This window comes from Triticum aestivum, chromosome 7A, assembly GCF_018294505.1.
Source record: "Triticum aestivum cultivar Chinese Spring chromosome 7A, IWGSC CS RefSeq v2.1, whole genome shotgun sequence".
NCBI classification, from domain to species: domain Eukaryota; kingdom Viridiplantae; phylum Streptophyta; class Magnoliopsida; order Poales; family Poaceae; genus Triticum; species Triticum aestivum.
Window position 1 is genome coordinate 704,045,813 of NC_057812.1, and position 9,089 is coordinate 704,054,901.

The following is a 9,089-nucleotide window of genomic DNA, read 5'->3' on the forward strand; positions in this document are numbered from 1 at the left end:
GCTGGATAGTGGTCGATGAGTGGAGTAATAGTAGTACATGCAGGCAGGAGTCGGTCTACTTGTCTCGGATGTGATGCCTATATACATGATCATACCTAGATATTCTCATAACTATGCTCAATTCTGTCAATTGCTCAACAGTAATTTGTTTACCCACCGTAGAATACTTATGCTCTTGAGAGAAGCCACTAGTGAAACCTATGGCCCCCAGGTTTCTTTCTCATCATATCAATCTCCATCACTTTATTATTGCTTTGCTTTTTACTTTGCCTTTTACTTTTCACTTTGCATCTCTATACCAAAAATACCAAAAATATTATTTATCATCTCTATCAGATCTCGCTTTCGTAAGTGAGCGTGAAGGGATTGACAACCCCTAAGCGCGTTGGTTGCGTTGAGTTATTGTTTTTGTGTAGGTACGAGGGACTTGCGCGTAGCCTCCTACTAGATTGATACCTTGGTTCTCAAAATCTGAGGGAAATACTTACGCTACTTTGCTACATCATCCTCTCCTCTTCGGGGAAATCCAACATAGTGCTCAAGAGGTAGCAATGGTGCACATCGCAATGACAGAGCAACATGTGCCGCTGGCCGCCCCTGGAACGGCAACAGGCGCCGGCACATGAGCCACCGGAGCCTTGAGAACGCGTTGGGGCAGAGAAGGCGCGTCAAGGTCGTGACCGTCATTGTTTTCGAAAAAACATGGAGGGGATAATATCCCATGAGTTTCCATGAATATACTCGTTTCTTGGATGCATCGAGATTGTGGATTGTCAAAATCCTGAATTCTCATGTGAGTAATGAGATTCTATTGATTGTGATATGGTTGTAAAATATTTTTATATAAGAATAAAGAAATAATCAAATGCATACAATCTACATGATATTTTTTTACAAAAGGGAGTCTATGCACCACACGAAAAATGGAGAAGCAGTGTAAAAAAAGAAAAATTCCATTTCCATTGGGTGGGTTAGCACCTTCTCCAAAGAAAAAATCCTAGAAAGAGAAAACCATTACATCAATGCCTCCTGTTGGCCTCCATTTAAATAATGAGCTTAAGTGGTGCCTCTAGGTCTTTCTATATAGAAATCATTGGTTGCCAATCTGGCCCTCCAAATCCAAACTTTTTTGATTCTCACGACATATATTTGTCGCATAGTGTATTATCTCCTTTCATCTTCATTTGTCATGTGTCGGGTTGAATCATTTCATTTCCATTTTACACGTGATGTGCTAAATCCTTTCATCTCTCTTTGTCGAGTGGCGCTTTGACTCCTTTCAGTGCACCGATACAAATTTCATGAGAATAAAGGTGAGGCATTAATTTGAGATATGACCTGAACATCGCCAAAAGCCTCTTTTGGAATACAGACAATATCATCTAGCTCCAACGTTGGACCACAAGAAAGTTAACATTTGACAATGGAATGGAAACAAAAACAGAATTTTTTAATGGAGTGTAATGAAAATAAAAATGGCAGAAACTACAGACATCCATGGCCTGGACCACAAGAACTCCACTCTTCTATCCCTGTATTTCTTTCTCTCTGCTTTGTAAACGACATATTTCTTTCTTTGTTGAATACATAGGCCTGACACCTCATAATAAGGATCAAAGCATAAGCAATCATTTGGTTCGAATTTGTGTGTTACTCACTTACTCTCGCCCTTAGCTAGGGTGCATCCGGTACTCCCTAGTCTGAAACACCCTTGAACTTATTTGCTTGAAGTGTTTTTCTTCAGATAAAATGCCCTTGTCATATTAATTTTCCACAAAGTGATAAGTGGAGAAAGACTTCCACTCCTTGAGTTTAGGCCTTCACATTTTCACGTTGCCATGCAAAAGTAGGTAGGAATCTGACGACTGAGACATGAACGCTCTCTCTGTTCCCGGTCAAAGGAAGCAGGAGCAGGAGCAAAGCAGGAGCCTCTCCTTTTTGTAATTCAAGACCATAAGAGCATCTTCAGCCGTTGACCCCTCAGGGGGCGCTAAAAATCACCCCCTGGGGTGCACCGGCGATAAACCACACGCTGGGGCGTGATGCCCCCAGTCACGGCGCCCACGTTTTTTTAAAAATATAAATTACGGCACAAACACGGCGCAAATTTAACCAAATTTCGGCGAGTTCGTTCATATTTAAAATATTTTACAAAAAGGAAAAAAAAGCTACTAGGTTGCTCCTCGCCGTCTCCCTCGCCGCTCCTTGCCGCCCGCCGCCCTTGCAGATCTACATGCCGAGGAGGCTGTAGAACCGCGTGTAGTGGCCGCTGTCATCATCGTCGTCGTCGCCGCCTCCGCTACGGCCGCCGTCCCTGCTGCAACCCTCCCCCGGTTGGCGTGGCGGGTTGAACGGTCCGGGGGCGTCCTCGTCGTCGTCGCTGTCGAGGATCACGACGCCGTGCTTGTCCTCGCGCCCACGTTTGCGGGCGGCTATCTCCTCCAGGGCCCGGCGCTGCCGGACCATCTCGTCGCGGAGGTAGTCGTCCCGCGCCCACTGCATGGCGTCCTCGTCGGAGATGCCGCGCCAGGCTATCTCCTCGTACTCTGTGGGGAGGCCGGGCTTCGGTTTGGGTGCGACGAGGACGAGGCGGCCAGAGGCGGGGGTGGAGTTGCCGATGCGGACGCCGGAGCTGCGGGTGCGCCGGCTGACAGACGTGTCCTAGGGCTCCGGCTTGACGGGCGGAGGCAGGGAGAGCCGGTCGACCGACCTGGCGAGGAGGAGGACGCCCCGGGGTCCATGCGCCTCGGGTCCACGAGCTCTCACGGCGGCGAGAGAAGGACGGGGGGAGGGGTACTCCAGCCTCGGCGTGTTGCCGCCCTCGATGTACTCGAGGACGGCCTGCGCGTGCGGCCGGGCACGCCCCACCATCGGCGCCGCCCCTCGGAGTTGAGCCTGCCGAGGGAACGACGCTATTGGTGGCCTCGAGCTGCTCGGCGTGGCGGTGGCGGAAGTATGGCTCCCAGAGCGGGCTGTCGGGGACGTAGCGTGGCCCCTCCCTAGCCGCCGCGGCAGGGAGGCGCGGATTCGCGCGATCCCGCATGCCGCGCCGCCCCGGTCGGCGGCGGTGGCACCGGGACCCCGCCGACGCTAATTCTCCACGCCCCGGGTACCCGCATGTCCGGCGGGACCAGATACTCGGCCTCAAAAAGGAGCCCAGTTTCGTCCTCGTGAAGGTGGCGGCGGCCGAAGCCGTTCGCCGCCGCGCCGTCGCCTGGGAAGCGTTCGGCCATTCTTTGAGCTGGAGACGGCAAGAGGAGAGGGAGGAAGGGGGAGAAAGGTGGCGTCGGTGGTGGAGACCCTGTGCGTGCCACCGGCGCGCTGGGGGTCGGCTTTATATAGGCAGAGGCGCCGCGCATACGTGTGGCCGCCGCGTTACGCGTGGCATGCGAGGGGACGCGCGTCGTCTCGTTTTCACTGCGCCGCCGGTGAGGCATCAATGGCGGAGGCTGACCGGCGCGGCAGCTTTAGCATTGATTCGCCACGGGAAACGAGGCGATGAGGACGACGAAGCGGCGAGAAGCGAGACTAGTCGCTGGCAAGGAGGGCCCACGACTCTTTCGCGCCAAAAACGATTCGCCCGGCGTCCCCGAGCGCCCCCCAGCACGCCGGGGTCGGGTTGGGTCCGCCGGCGCCAATTTCGCCCGAGCCGATGAAAATTGAGCCTTTGGGGGCGCGACTGGGCCGATTTTTTGGCGTCGGCAGTCGAAAAGTCACCTGGTGGGTCTTGTTGGGGACGCGGCTGGAGATGCTCTAACATTTGTGTCCAACATTAAACATTTGGTGAGAAAAGAACAAAAGCAAAAAACAGCAACACCACCCGTGGTTTTCCTCACCTCTCATGGAAGAGACCATGGGCCGCGGCACAAGCAGACACGCACATTGACATCGCCAGATCAAATGGCGTAGCTGCAGAAATTAAGGAGTAGAAGCAGCGCATGCACACAAGCACGGGGAGAGCGCCTTTGACCTCTGGAATCTGGACCGCGAGACTTCCACTCCTTCCCTTGACCCCTCTACCCCTATAAATAGACGCCCTTCCTCCAGCCCTTCTCACCACTCCTCTGAATACGGATTGTTTTTAGACGAGGAGCAAAGCAGTAACATCAGTTGTGTCCTGAGACGAGGAAGCTAATAGAGGTTTTGGCTGTGCGGTTTGTGCTGATTTGTTTTTAATCAGTATTTTTCTTGATGGCGTTTGCTTTTCCAGGTGGGAAGAAGTTCGGAGAACATGGCCACGATGGGTGGGGACCGAAGGCAGATGATGGAGGATGCGGCGGAGGACAAGTTTCCCGAAGGGTTACGCGTCCTCGTCGTGGACGACGACTGCGTCTGCCTCATGGTACTTGAAGCCCTGTTGCGCCGCTGTAAATACCAACGTGAGTCTCTTGATCCCTCCACTTCGCCATAGTCCATTAGAATCGGGGCCTTGTGATCTATTTGTTTCTCTGCGAATAATGCTTGCCGCTATGCAGCAATGACGGTGATGGATGGAAAGACGGCGCTCAGGATGCTCATGGCGGGGAAGCAGCAGTTCGACCTGGTCATTACCGATGTGCGCATGCCGGACATGGACGGCTTCAAGCTCCTCGAGCTCATCCGCCTCGCGATGGATCTGCCCGTCATCAGTACTCTCACTGCTCTCAATCCAAAGTCCAATTTTTGAGTTTTCTATCCATGAGCACTGACAATTGTTTTTAAGAACGTACTTTTACTCCTCAATCTTGTTGATACCTTGAGAGGATATTAATTTCTTTGGGCAGCGGGTGAGATCCTATATATTTAGGACGATTTTATGAAACCACATACACATGCACAAAACCCGCACTCTATTTCAAACCTGGAAGAGTTCTAAAGAACGGGATCCCCACTGAGTCCGAACCAACGGGGTCCCATCTAACCGTTCACTCGTCCGATCGGATGGCGAGTGGGATAGGAAAGCGGAGGTGGAGCGGCACATTAGTTAGTAGGGGACGTAGTGTCGGTTTCTAGCCCAAACCAATGGGATCCTATCAAACCATCCGTCTGATCGGATGGCGACTGGGGTAGGAGAGCGGAGGTGGAGCGACACATGAGCTAGTAGGGGACGCATTGTCAGTTTCTAGCCCAAAACAATGAGATCCTATCTAACCATCCATCCATCAGATCGGATGGATGGTGGGGATGGAGAACAAACATGGATAGCACGTGATTATGAGATCCCAATTGTTGTTTTTAATAATTGGGCTGATAGTGTTTAGTAGGCTAGAGACATGGTCACTTCAATGGCTAATTTGGCCTAGTGAGAGTCTCTGTCACTCCAATGTAAAATAGATTCCACATCCACGCGTTCGATGGGCGTATTTATGGACTATCTAGAATTTAATTTTATAAATGAGTACTTTGGCTTAGTGAGACTCTCTATCACTCCTACGTAATGTAGACCCCACTATCCACATGTTCGATGGTTTTATTTATGGACAACTAGAATTTAATTTTATATCATCTCAATTAATTGTACAATCCTATCAATAAGAATGAAAACTTTAATCTATTCATAGTTCATGAAATGACCAAGTTATATTTATTTGTTTTCAAAGCTAATATTAAAATTCGCGTTCTAACAATCACACAAGGTATACGATTGCGCCACACCTGTTTGCTAGGGTTGCAGGAATACTACAATTAAGAAATACCTATGTTGTACTCTCTCCATTCCACAATATAGTGCTTCCTCTATCCACGTGCTTCAACTTTGACCGTAAATTTAACTACCAAGATCGATTGCGGCGGGAGCAAAAATTATATCAGTCAATTCGTATTCGAAAGAAGTTTTCAATTATATAATTTTTTCTCCCGCCGCAGTTGGTCTCGTTGGTTAAATTTATGGTCAAAATTGGACCTCGGGAAGCACGGGCGCACTATATTTTGGAATGGAGGGAGTATTGATATTTTTTTGCGAATTGTATTGATATTATTAAGATTACTACTCATCTTCATTATCCTTAAAGTTGTTACTCCTTATGACAATTTACTCTCAAGAATAGCATGTAAAGTAGGAATGCCCCTTTTAAGTACATACATGAGTAGGTTAACCATGGGTAATACCTACAATACTGCATATTTGTTGACTTTGAATAAGCACACCAATTTGTAGTCAAATTACTTTCACTGAAAGTGCAGCCACAAATACTTATTTTCCTGAATCTCTACTATTATTGCACAAAATTCGCCCAAGATAATTCTTGCCCAATCTCTACCTCGCCCACAGTTGCATGCAATTAATTAGCTATATAGTTAATTACGCATGTCAATTGTCCAGACATTAATTTATGGAAACTATCACCGAGCATTGGACGAGAGGACCACGTTAATTATGGAGAGTATCATTCTTTGGACGAGAGTATCACGTTAATTATGAAACGTATCATCGAGCACTGGACGGTAGGACCACATTAAGCATGGACATTATCATGTAGAATATGTATGTCCCCGTGGCAAGCACAAACAATTAGCTATCCGTAATAAAAAGCTATTGACAATGGTGATTAACGTTTACAAACTAATATGAGTGTGATCACTTAAAATGCTTAGAGCGTTACGTGGGCCGATAGATGTTACCTAGTATGCTAGAGAAACTTGGCTGACTGCCAATAATAATACTTGATCTTCAGGTTCACCAATAGTTAGACATGATGATGTGATTTCCTTGTGTGGAACATGTTGTGATATGGCTTAGTCATTGTGTTACCGTTATTGTTTTAACCTTTGTTTTCGTATCTTCCTATTGAATGTGTGTAATTTTTCCCATTTAGTTTGCATTGAAGAAGAATTATAAAACTGAACATTGAAATGCTTTTCCGTCTATATGCACTTTGACCAAAACATATGTCCACTTCATAGATTTTTGTGAATTTCTGAATTCTAAATCTAAGTCATTGGTCCTATGGCATGCAGTGATATCCGTTGATTGCGACAAGAAGGTTGTGATGAAGGGGATAGATCATGGCGCGTCCGACTTTATGGTGAAGCCAGTGCGTACCCATGAGCTCAAAAACATATGGCAACATGTTCAAAGGTGGAGAAATCCCAAAGCAATAAGCCACAGCAGCGATCATGACAATGATGTCCAGAGAGTTCAACCAGCGACTACTGACAAGAGTAAGTACTCGGGGAATAAGAGAAATGTTGGAGATGATTCTAGCGAGAACAATGAGGGCACGCATATATCCGCCATCCACAGAAAGCCCAGGATGACATGGAAAATTGCACTGCATAACAAGTTTCTAGAAGCTATCAACCAGATCGGCCTTGATAGTAAGAATTCACATCTTGTGCCTCATTCATCGACAATGCTGGTGGCTGCTCGATATTTTCATTATAATTTTTATTACATAATTGTAGGGCTGTTCCAAAAAAGGTATTGGAGCTGATGAATGTGGATCACCTCCGTAGAGAGAATATTGCGAGTCATCTACAGGTTTATTTGCAACCTTTATGCTTAATTTCTATGTTTTTGTTACTATTATTCATAGTCTAACATTTTTTTCATATATAAGTGAAAGCTTTTATTTTCTGGGGAACATATCAGTCAAAGCTCTAGTAATGGAACTACCATGATGTGTAATTCTAATTAAGTGTGTCCCTTAAAATGCGAGGCTTATCTCATATAATGCATGCCCCACATTTTTAGGAGTTTTTTTCCCATGCAACATCTTCAGTTCTTATTGTACTCACATGTTTACGTTATTTTTTTCGATGATCATCCATCTTATACCTTGTTATTTTGTCTATCTTTTTATTTCAGAAGTATAGATTGCACTTAAAAAGAGTTAAGTCAAATCCCTCTAGTGATGCATATGAAAGATGGAACTCATCGTACAACATGAACAACAAGGGCAATTTCATGCATAATCACGAAACATGGAAGATGGAGTGTGTCCTCTGGCGACACTGCCTCTTGGAGTACAAACAAGTATGGTTCAACGGGTCACTTGGCTCCGCCGATGAACATCCAAAGCAACTTCTACACAGGATCATACCTCCATGGTCGTAGAATGCCAAAGTATGTTGGGAAACTACCGTCAGATGCGAGAAGATTCACAGGTTTTGCTGACCCTCCCGTCAGCCTATACGACAACATACCCAATGAGATAATGTCAGATGAATTTCCATCATTCAATTATAGTAATTCCTATGCTAACATCATGCATGTCAAGATAATGGAGATAAGCAAAGGCAAAACCCCTTCCAATCTTCAAAGTTCATTTGCAAACACAACAGTTGGTGGCGGGAGGTCTCTTGTTGCATCACAGGTGAACTTCCCACATAGCAACCAACTAGAGAGATATGCAATGTCATCTGGCCGGCTGCCTCTGCAAAATGAAAAGGCACCATTCATAAGCAACACCACATCAGTGGGAGGCTTCACTGAGCAAATGGCACCATTCAACATGGCAAGCAACATAAGCTCAGTAGGAACGATGTTGAATGGTAGCTCTACACTTGATGCAAGTAGAACTTCAACTAATGATACTCATCTGGTCAACAGTGAAAGAACTACTTTGATGCTTCACACCCTTCAGACAGATGATTTCGTCTCATTGACTCAGCTACATGATGGTGGGGATGGAGCTAGCATTGTTCCTATGCAAGAAGGCACACTTAATCAGCAACCTCTTAATGATCATTTGAATGAAATCAGTGCCTTCTCAATGGATGATATATTTTCCAACATGCATGTGGAAGTAAGAACTTTTCTCATTTGTACGAATCTATGTGCTCCATATGAATTGTTGAGTTGGACATGTGTACTTAAATAACACTTTTCTCTCAATGTAGGATTTCACTGGAGATGATGCTATCGTGGAAGAAGCATGATAGTTCTATAAGCTAAGCCGCCCAATGCATGAGATGGTTGATCAAGAGTATCATGCTCGAGGGGCCTCTTTAAGGCAATAGAGTGCTTTGACAAGTTTGCAAACATAGTGATATGTGTATCCATTTTCATATACCAGTGGTTCTTTGAGATACACTTTGTCTTGCATAACATTGAGAATTGACATGTTCCGCACAACAAGCATAAACACCACCCTTTGGAGACTGTTGTG

General features: G+C 46.2%; 1 pseudogene; it reads left to right on the forward strand.

The window, feature by feature from the left end:
- The first annotated feature begins 4,240 nt into the window (after positions 1 to 4,240).
- Positions 4,241 to 8,859, forward strand: LOC123147806 (two-component response regulator ORR25-like; annotated as a pseudogene).
- Positions 8,860 to 9,089: the final 230 nt, after the last annotated feature.